Source organism: Malus sylvestris, chromosome 17, assembly GCF_916048215.2.
Source record: "Malus sylvestris chromosome 17, drMalSylv7.2, whole genome shotgun sequence".
NCBI classification, from domain to species: domain Eukaryota; kingdom Viridiplantae; phylum Streptophyta; class Magnoliopsida; order Rosales; family Rosaceae; genus Malus; species Malus sylvestris.
Window position 1 is genome coordinate 17,769,992 of NC_062276.1, and position 11,495 is coordinate 17,781,486.

Genomic DNA, 11,495 nt, shown 5'->3' on the forward strand with positions numbered 1-11,495 from the left:
AAGAAAAATCATAGTCCTTCATCTATATTCTACCCATCTTCGCTGCCTTAAATTCAAATATCTTTGTGTTAAAAGATACTACAAGCTTTTATGAACTGAATATTTTTGAAATTGTGCTCCATAAAGATAACATCTCCAGATTTTCAAAGCAAAAATCACAACTGCCAACTCTAAGTAATGCGTGGGATAGTTTTGTTATGTGTCTTGAGTTGCCTTGAAGCATATGCTATCACTTGATCGTGTTGCATTAGGACACAACCCAAACCTTTCGACTAGGCATCATTAAAAACAACATAAGGTTCTTCGGGATTTGGAATGGCAAGAACTAGAGCAGTAATTAATCTCACTTTCAATTCCTAGAACGCAACATCACATTCAGCCATCCATTCAAATTTGATATATTTCCTTGTAAGTCTCGTCATTGGAGAAACAATTCGAAAGAAGTTCTGAATACTCTCCTATTTCACCATCGCTTCAACCTTAGATGGATCTAGGAATATGTCGTTGCCTGAGATGATATGACCGAGAAATTTAACCTTTGTCATCCAGAAGTCACATTTCTCCCTCTTTGCATATAGTTGATGTTACTTTAAAGTTTGCAAGACTATTCTCAAGTGTTGTTGGTGTTCCTTGTACATCTTAGAGTAAACCAGAATGTCATCAACAAAAATAATCACGAACTTATCAAGGTATGGATAGAAGACCTGATTCATTAAATCCATGAAGGCTGTAGGGGCGTTTGTTAATCCAAACGGCATTACAAGGAACTCATATTGTCCGTAATGGGTCCGAAAAGCTGTCTTGGGAATGTCTTATTCTTTTACTCTCAATTGGTGATAACCTGACCTTAAGTCGATTTTAGAAAAATATCAAGATCCACCCAATAGGTCAAAGAGATCGTTAATTCGAGGCAAGGGATACCTATTCTTAATAGTGACTTGATTCAATTGTCGATAGTCAATACACAAGCATAGAGTTCCGTCACTTTTCGCAACATATAACACTGGTGCACCTCATGGAGAATACTTTTATTAATAAATCCCTTATGTAACAACTCTTTTAATTGCTTCTTCAATTCTGCTAGCTCTGCTCGTGCCATCTTGTATGGAGAAATAGATATTGGAGAAGTCCCTGGGCAAACTTCAATAGCGAAATCGATTTCCTTTTGTGAAGGAAAGCTTGGTAACTCATCAGGAAAAACATCAAGAAATTCACTCACAATCGAAATGCATAATGTGTTATTAGCACCCTTAGTTTTCTCTATGATTGCAAAAAGAGCAGCGTTATCCTAGTTTTTTTTTCCCCCAAAACATGCTTTAAGTATTGGGTTTTGAGGAAACACTCATTGGTTCCCATACAACTGAAGAATTGACCCATTTTCTAAACGTAGGGTGACCTTTCTACTATAACAATCGGTCAATGCGCAATACTTGGATAGCCAATCTATGCCCAAAATCAAGTCAAAGGGATATAGATCTAGCATAATTAAATTTGCTTCTAGTCTATGTCTAGAGATTTCTACAGAGCATGCTCTAAATATGGTAGTAACATCCAATACTCCATAAGCTGTTATACGAGTAAGTGGAGGATCCAATTTTTCGGGTTTCAATCCAAGGAAATTAACCAAACCTAGGGAAATGAAAGAATGACTAGCCCCCATGTCAAATAAAACTTTTGCGCAAAAGTTGGAAACAAGAATTTTACATTCCACAAGAGCATGGTTAGTTTGCCCCACGGATTCAGTTCGAGTGACTGCAATATGCTCTTCCCTAAGGCCTATTATCTTTTCCTCTGCTCCGAGACCTTTGTGGTTGAAATATCTCACTCTGAGAAGAAGTCTGGGGTTGCTGGTTGGTTTGTGGAGAAAAGAATGATTGACGTGGCTGAGAAACAATTTGTTGTGGACAAAAACGTTGAATATGACCAGGTTGGCCACACTTATTACAAGGGTAAGGGTTGGGTCTTGATTTCTGAAAGAGCCCATTACTGCTGCCCCCTTTGTTGCTACCCTTTTGTCCACTATAATTAGTTCTTCGCGTAATCTTTCTTCCACTATTCGAAGAAGCCTTGCTCTTAGCTTGTTTAGCCATGTAATCATTATGTTCATGCTCAACTCGTCAAGCTGCAGCCATTACCTCCCATTATGTTCTTGCTCAACTCGTAAAGTTGCAGCCATCGCCTCTTTGTAGGTTGATGACTAGATTTTATATTATATGTTTTACTCTAATCTTAGTATATTTTGGTCAATATTTTGGAAGAATTTTGATACTTTGAATTGTATTTTCAATATAGGACTTTCGACTTCCTCTGGAGCAAAATATGATCAAATGGACGAATTTTGGAGTAATTCCAGTTGGAAGACGTTCGTGAGCCACTTAGCTTGATTATCAAAATTTAGGATTTTTCCACCAACCGGTTATTTTCTGGCGATAAAATAAAGGAGCGATACACAGTGCTGGAAAATGACGTTTTTGGACTTAAATTGCGTTTTTGGAGCCCAAGATGACATCGGATGGGTTCGTGGCCTTCTAGAGAAGTGTTAAGAATATTCCAAACATTAGATCCAGCTATATTGGGCCAATTTTGAAGTAGCTTATGGGTCCAAAACGTGGCTGTTCAGATTTTAGGCGAATTTTACCATTTAATTTAGGATTATGTTTCCTATTTTATTTGATTATTAATTTTAGTTTCCTAGGGGGAATAAAGGACCTGTTTTTAGGGTTTGTATGAGGGCTTGGCAGATATATTGCTTGGCCGTCTATAGTTTTACGTACGCTTTATTTTATGCAATTTTGGAAATAGAGAGAATTGCTAGGGTTTTGGAGATTTTCTACTTGAAGGTGTTTTCAATCATTTTCTTAATAATATTTTCTATGATTTCAATTATGAATATGCGTAACTAATTTCTTTTGCTAGGGTGAATCATTGAGCCTTAACATGAATATGTGATTTTTATTTAATTGCTTATGATTGATTGCATGCATACTTTGAATTGTTAATCACCGCGATAAAAACTATCTAATTGTCTTAATGCCTGATCACCTTTAGGATATTTAGAAAAGTAATTTGATGCAATTTTGGTCGGAAGGTTCCCTGAAATTGATGCTGGCTTCTTGTGATTAATAATTGTAATTTCACTTAGGATGAATACCACGTCTTAAGGGTTGCATGATTTTTCAAAGGGTTTTCATAAAGCATAATGAGTCCTTCATGTTCAGATTTGATCCGAACGTCCGGACGGGTTGCATGTTAGATATATGTTCTATGTTGGAGGTTCCAAGTAGAATATGAATTAGGAAAATCTAACCTTCAAAGTGGCATGTGTAGATCATAAGTAATTGGTAAAAGTTCATAGGATTGCTAGGTGATGGTGGAACCCTAGTGCTTTCTTAATTTGATTTCTTCCAAAGCTGTTTTCTTTTTCCCCAGTTCTAATATTGCAGATTGTCTTATTTTTATTAATTAAATTTGTTTTTTAATTTTAAGTAGGTTATAAAATCAATCACATCAATTTCTACTTTACAATAATTAATTGAAATTTGATTGCTTTGAATTATTTAATAATCTATGTGGGGAACGACCTTGAGAGATTCGTTTATACTACAACAACCTTGTGATTCTTGCAAGTATAATAGGAGTTTTTAGCCCGTTCACATGAGTAGTAAAATCCCTATCAAGAAAATGGCGCCGTTGCCGGGGATTATTAAAATAATTCCTACTAATCAGAATTTCAATTACTTATTGCTGTTTATACATATAAGAAAAAAAAATTAATTTTCGTTACAATTTGTTTCTTTTTTAGCAGTGCAACAATGGAATTTGCAGTTCCTCCTGAATTCAATCTAACACCTGGTGGACCACCTCTTTGGGTTTCATTAACAAAAACAGGTTATTATGGATTTAAGCCTACGATTTGTGCTCTTTGTAATTCAAATACTCATGATATTTTGCAATGTCATGAGAGAGAATATTTTCCAGATTATGTCCAGAAGTATATAAATATGAGAAACGATTCAAAATGGAACTAGAACAATCCCCATTCAAAGTTCTACACTCAAAGTTTGAAAGAGCATCTTGGGCAGTATTTTGAGCGGCTTAATGTGCCACAAGAGCTTTTGGTGGCGGACAAACTATCTAAATTGTTGGAATCAATTGAATCGTGCGTAGAAATAACCAATCAAGGATTTCAAATTCAAGCAGTAAACCGTGGGAGAAGCTATGATGATCAAGAGGTTGGTGCAGGAACCGAGGAGCCGTTTGCCTGTTATTCACGCCCAAAGGAGGAAACAGTCCCTGATGACCTTGAAACTTCCATAGAATCTGCTCCTACAAAAGTCTGTGTGCCACTCATGCATTTTCCTGAGACTCCAAGGCAACCCATTAAGCAGCAAGAATGCATGAATACTCTGACAAATCTAATTATAGAACAGCTGCTTACTGATCAGAAAATTTTAGCGGCGGTAACGGACAGTGCACCTACACAGCCCATCAAATTCAAAGAAATGCCAGATGAATCTTGAAAACAGGCAAAGATCTATATGGAAAAGAGGAAGCTTATTGACAGCCAAGTTCCTTGTAGTAAATTTCTGCCAGTGCGAAAACTATGGGTGTTAAATACACGATTTAAGTCAGCTCGATGGAGAAATAAACATAGCTGGAAAGGAACCTATATCTTTACAAATATTCATTAAAAAAGAAAGGCGTATAAGAAGAATTCAACCATTAAATTTGGAAGCACAGTGCACTATGACGTCATTAAAGAGTGGTTAACTTTGAAAGAACAAGTGACGTGATGAACAATTCTTTCCGTTACGTCTAGCTATAGACTTTAACTAAAGCGCTTTTTGGGAGGCAACTCAATTTTTCTAACTCTTTTCTTTTTATTTCGTTTAATTTATTTTCCTGTTTTTATTCCTAATTACAAAAATCAGAAAGAAAAAAAATTGCAATTTTTAATTCTTGTTATTTTTCTTTACTTATCTAATTAGGTTTTTTATTGCATGTTGCATTCGGAACTGATTCGGCCTAATCCCAACTAAGGGGGTGCAATCAACATTTATTCCCCCAACACATTCATCATCAATTCCTCTACATTCATGAGATTAGGCAGTGCGGAGAGCAGAAACAAAGTTAAGGGATCTAAGTAGCAAAAAGGACACGATTCATCAAGGCATGATACAGTTTCTATTATCCACACTTTTGGGCTCAAATATACATCAGTGGGTATAGGCAAGCACACAGATAGAGATTTATGAGCATGTGGAGAACATTATCATGCATGATGCACAAATAAGAGTTAGGCATCTATGTTCTATACCTTTCCTTTTTAGATAAGCTCCAGACATTTACCGTTCTTTTCTATGTCGAATCAGCATTCTGCAGCTTCTGCCGCAGAAGCACACATGCATTAGATAATTTTCATCCATTTTTTCCCCAAATCTAAGCATATAAAAAAATTAAAAAAAATCGAAGGGAGATGTGGATAAAAATTACCCATGAATGTGTTGGAATCAGATAGGGATGTGATCTGCGGTGTCATCTTTGCGGCTGTTGATATTACTGTTTGGGGGTGCTCGATTTCTGAGGATGAAGGAGCAGCTGTGGAAATGAGGGAAAAATATGGGGGAAGGATGGCTATTTTTCATTTTAAAGAGATGGGGTCTGAGTGAAATAGAGAGGGAGGGCTAATTTCTAAAGAGACAGAAAGCTCTTGCGTTTTTTAAAGTCATGCAGAAGAGAGAGAGCATAGATGGATGGGTTTGAAATGAAAGCCATGAGAGATGTCTCCCATTTTTCTAGAGAGAACAAGAGGCTTCGGGGTTCACAAATAACACTATTATACTTCTTTGTCTGAAAAGGGAATGGGAACGGACAGAAGAGAGCCTTTTGGCGCAAAGCTCGAGGCTAGTGGAAGGGAATCCTATACGTGTTCAATAATAGCTAGGTTTTTTTTCAAATGACAAATGCAGTTGCTACACCTGTTTCTATAGCAGTTGTTGCGCAAGTTGACACAAGTGTGGCATTGTCCATGTTGGTCCGTATTTCTTTTCACTGGCGCCAGGTCTTCAGTTCGAATCCAGGTGCTCTTTGTCCTTTTCCTTCTTTTCTGTTTGTTCTATTATTTGTTTATTTTAATTTCTTTGTTTCTTCTCTATTTTCCTTTTTCTTTTAGTTTATTTAGTCTAGGCTTTTGTTTTATTTTTTCCAGTTTTGTTTTTTTTTTTTAGTTTCTATTTATTTTCCACACATTGAGGACAAAGTGTGAAATAAGTTTGGGGGTGGGAAAATATAAAATTTCAGTTTTTTTTTTAAGATTTGTCAGTTAAGAATTTTTATTCTTTGTAAGTTAATATCCATAGATTATTTTAAACGTTAGAACAAATGGACATGGTAAAGATTAATCCCACAGTAGAGTCTTTTCTATTTATCGTTGCTTAGACACTAATTCATGAATTATACCTTGCTCTTTGCACATCACACCAACATGGTTTGTGGGAAGTGAGATTGAAACACTTACTTTTAGTCTAAGTTTATTTTTTATTTTTGTTTTAAGTAAAGTCAGTTATTATTGTGAATAAAGTAATAATTGTCTCACCCGAGGTTTTGCCTAGTAACCGGGCCAGTCCTGCCTAATCAGCAGTGATTCTCACGTCAAACGGTAGAGTTTTGGCATGGGGCAGGGTGGTTAGTTGGTTTCGTAGCCTTTTCAGCTCGGGTTAATAAGTCCTTAGGGGTGTTCTACACCTAGTGCCCTAAAACCCTAGTGGTTTGGGAGTCATTGACCTAAAACTCGCTACATGGGTTGGATCGAAAGCTTAAGTGAACCGACATTGCACGACCACTACTGTTACTGAAAAAAAAAAGTTATAAATGAGATAAAAAAAAGAAAAAAAGTTTGAAAAAGAAAAAGAAAAATAGTTATATTCAAAGTTAGTATGTGTGAAATAAAAAAGGACGAGAGGTAAGAGTTTTAGTCGAGTCTCCTTAACTATGTTGGTTCACTTTACACCAAAGGAAGTTTGTGAATTCTTTTCTAATTGATTCTAAATGGTTTAGACTCTGTGGTGGGATTGGTTGGAACTTTTGAAAAGATGTTCTAGTTTTTAACATTTGCTATGGATTGCAACTTTGAAGGTGAAAATTTTTGTCAGTTAATTTTAGCTAGTTGTCTAGTTTGTTAAGTTTTTATTTTTGTTTGAGTCTTGTTTTGCTTGAGGACAAGCAAAAAGCTAAGTTTGGGGGTATTTTGATGAGTAGATTTATATTATATGTTTTACCCTAATCTTAGTATATTTTGGTCAATATTTTGGAAGAATTTTGATACTTTGAATTGTATTTCCAATATAGGACTTTCGACTTCATCTGGAGCAAAATAGGACCAAATGGACGAATTTTGGAGTAATTCTAGTTGAAAAACGTTTGTGAGTCACTTTGCTTGATCGTATCAAAATTTTGGATTTTTCCACCAAGCGGTTATTTTCTGGCGATAAAATAAAGGAGCGATGCGCAGTGCTGGAAAATGACGTTTTTGGACTTAAATTGCTTTTTTTGGAGCCCAAGATGACCTCGGATGGGTTCGTAGCCTTCTGGAGAGTATTCAGAATATTCCAAACATTAGATCCAGCTATATTGGGCCAGTTTTGGAGTAGCTTATGGGTCCCCATTTAATTTAGGATTTTGTTTCCTATTTTATTTGATTATTAATTTTAGTTTCCTAGGGGGAATAAAGGACCTGCTTTTAGGGTTGGTGTGGGGGCTTGGCAGATATATTGCTTGGCCGTCTATAGGTTTACGTATGCTTTATTTTATGCAATTTTGGAAACAGAGAGAATTGCTAGGGTTTTGGAGATTTTCTACTTGAAGGTGTTTTCAATCATTTTCTTAATAATATTTTCTATGATTTCAATTATGATTATGCGTAACTAATTTCTTTTGCTAGGGCGAAGCCTTGAGCCTTAGCATAAACATGTGATTTTTATTTAATTGCTTATGATTGATTGCATGCATACTTTGAATTGTTAATCACCGCAACAAAAACTCTCTAATTGTTTTAATGCCTGATCACCTTTAGGATCTTTAGAAAAGTAATTTGATGCAATTTTGGTTGGAAGGTTCCCTGAAATTGACGATGGCTTCTTGTGATTAATAATTGTAATTTCACTTAGGATGAATACCACGTCTTAAGGGTTGCATGGTTTTTCAAAGGGTTTTCATAAAGCATAATGAGTCTTTCATGTTCAGATTTGATCCGAACGTCTGGACGGGTTGCATGTTAGATATATGTTCTATGTTGGAGGTTCCAAGTAGAATATGAATTATGAAAATCTAACCTTCAAAGTGGCATGTGTAGATCATAAGTAATTGGTAAAAGTTCATAGGATTGCTAGGTGATGGTGGAACCCTAGCGCTTTCTTAATTTGATTTCTTCCAAAACTGTTTTCTTTTTCCCCAGTTCTAATATTGCAGATTGTCTTATTTTTATTAATTAAATTTGTTTTTTTAAATCACCTCAATTTCTACTTTACAATAATTAATTGAAATTTGATTTGCTTTGAATTATTTAATAATCCATGTGGAAAACGACCTTACGAGATTCGTTTACACTACAACAACCTTGTGATTCTTGGAAGTATAATAGGAGTTTTTAGCCCGTTCACATGAGTAGTAAAATCCCTATCATAGGTTGTCAGCCTCAATGCGACAACCATCTTCCATATAGGGCGTATGAGACCGTCAACGAATCTGTTAGTTTTATCCTCCTTATTAGTAACTAGTAGTGGTGCATAATGAGAGAGTTGTGTAAATTTAGCTGCATATTGAGTCACCGTGAGATCGCTCACCTTGAGTTAGCTCAACAAATTCTTTCAACTTTGCATTCTTTATGGTTTGAGGGAAGTATTGGCCATAGAAGGTATTCTCGAAATTAGCCTAAGTCATGGTTGCAACAATGTCAGTTCTCTTGATGTAGTCCCACCGATGATCTGCTTCACCGATAAACAAATAGGTAGCAAACTTCACCCTCAAATCCTCTGGAATTCTCAAAACATCTAATTTCTTTTTCACTTGTTTAAGCTAAGACTCTGCCTCTAAAGGTTCAGCGGTTCCACCAAAGTTACGAGGATTTAGCTTTTGAAAATCTTTCAAATATGCCAGTCTTCAATTCACCACATTAACTCCCAGATCATTCATTTGATGATCAATATTCATTTGTTCATCCCCATCATGACCAATAACGTTGGATACAGCGGACATCCTTCAATCCTGAGAAGATGTAGAAACATTTATTCGACCATAACAGACTTCGCTAGACTCCCCAAGAAAAGACCCATTCAGCTAAAACTTCTAGACTCAACCCTATTCTACTCCCTAGGCTCTGATACCAAAATTGTCACACCCCAAAACTCGAGTTGTGAGATTAAGAGAAATAAATAGAACAACGTGGTTGTTTATGGACGTAAAACAAATATTAGCTGAAGATTATGTCAATGAAAATTTAAACTCAACAAATACATAAAACCAAACTACAAAGTTAATTTTAAGAAACAAAGTTTAAGACTTCTTGCTGTAATACAAATTGCAGAACCGATCTGTACCGTAAAATTCACTAAACATAACTCGTCCAACCAAAAAGTATGAAAATTTGCAGATCCAAAGTAGACATATAAAACTAACTTGTGTTAAAATTTCATGGATTTTCAAGTTCGGAAGTATAGGAAAATGTAAATCTAAAACAGGCATGCTGCTGTTTTATGAAAAAAAAAAAAACAATTTTAGTAGTACCAAGTCACTTTGGAAATAAAGCTGATTAGATAATCCAATCAGAGAAATAAACCATTAGAGAATGTGCCAATTGAAGAAATAAACCATCAGATGAGATTGAGATAAGATAATCCAATCCAATGGTTGTTATGAGATGAAATCTTATCTTGTCTGATTTCAAAGAAGCAAACCAATGGTTCACAAGTGATGAAATCTAATTTTATCAGAATTTGATTTTTTTTAGGTTGAAAAGTTAATAAAAATATATATAAGATAACACGTCCAAAATTCAACTTATGAAAAGTTCACAAAAAAAAAAAAACCGCGTAATCAAGTTAACACAAAAATAAATATAGAGCCTCATACAGAGCCCAAAAGGTATAGCTCCTCACTAAGGGAGATTCTTTTTTAGAGCCTAAAGATTCCTCGAGGCTCTAAAATGGGCTATATCCACCACTTTTCTAGCCCCATATAATGCTTCTTATTGGAGATGTTCTTATTAGTTAAGTTTCTTAATTTCATGTTTAAAATTGACCTAACTCATTAAAGTAATATTTGTAATCCAATTTTGTTAATTTTCTATTATAGTTTTGACGTGGTACACTGTTTGGGCCGACATGGGCTAACCCGAGTTGAAAATTCACAATCCTCGCCTTAGTAAAGATATCTTAGGCTAGTAGGCTTTTAGCTCAATAAAGGGTTAATTCGACCAAATCCTAATGGAAGTAGGATTATGTGAGGATTAAGTTCAGATGTGGCTCGCTCAAGTCCTGGAAAATTGAAATTGCTAAGGATCAGAGCAAGCCTTGATTAAATATGAATTATTCTAATAATCATAATTCATTCTGGATCAAATAAGAATGAATTAATCACATAATGGGATCAAGTTCAGAATCTTAATAGGCTAAGAAGGAAATTAAAGAGATAAACAGAGAATATTCAGGTAAATGTCGAGCAAACAAAGTCCAATTAAGACTTTGCCTCTGCAAGCTTATTTATCATGGAAACCGTTCGTCCTTATAAATAGAAGAAGTCCTGCAGCATTAAAAGCCCCTTCAACTTAACAAATAACTCAAACACTCTACGAGAAAACCTCGCTCTACACGAAACCGTTCTCACACTGAGAAAAACACTATCCTAACCCTTCTATCAACACATCTTTAGCTTAGATAGTAAGCATCACTATGTTGACAACCGATGACATCTTCAGCTTGGATACTTAAGCATCAATGAAGCCATAGAGCCAGACGATTCAGCAACACATTTAGTTTAGATAAGTAAACAACACTGCTTCTGGTCAGTTGGTTATCTACCTAAGTTTCGACATGCCAAGAGTTTCTGATTATTTCACCTAAAGAGGTCAACGTATTAACTTATCGCCAAACTGATGTGCTACCTTTTTATTTTGTGTTTGGCACATTAAAAACTGAACTAGTCCTTAAACTTCGTAGTGATCTAACAACCTTGTCTTCAGATTTTTGAACCCAGAGACCAAGACGTGTTCCATCCTCGATTGTAATCGCTCACGTGCAGAAGTTGGCAGTGCATTCAACACCACCACCACAACATTTATTCCTCTTGCATTCATAAGAAAAACATAGTTAGCTCATAGTTACTCGGTCGGTGCGCCATGTAGGCATTGCAATTTTTAAGGTCAACATTTTGGCAATCCCAGAGGGACCATTGCTAAGATAACTACGAGGTTCATGGCCATTGAAACTCGCTCTGTAAAGAAG

General features: G+C 35.7%; 1 pseudogene; it reads left to right on the forward strand.

Moving 5' to 3' along the window:
* The first annotated feature begins 3,812 nt into the window (after positions 1 to 3,812).
* On the forward strand, positions 3,813 to 5,157 carry LOC126610922 (uncharacterized; annotated as a pseudogene).
* The last annotated feature ends 6,338 nt before the right edge of the window (positions 5,158 to 11,495 follow it).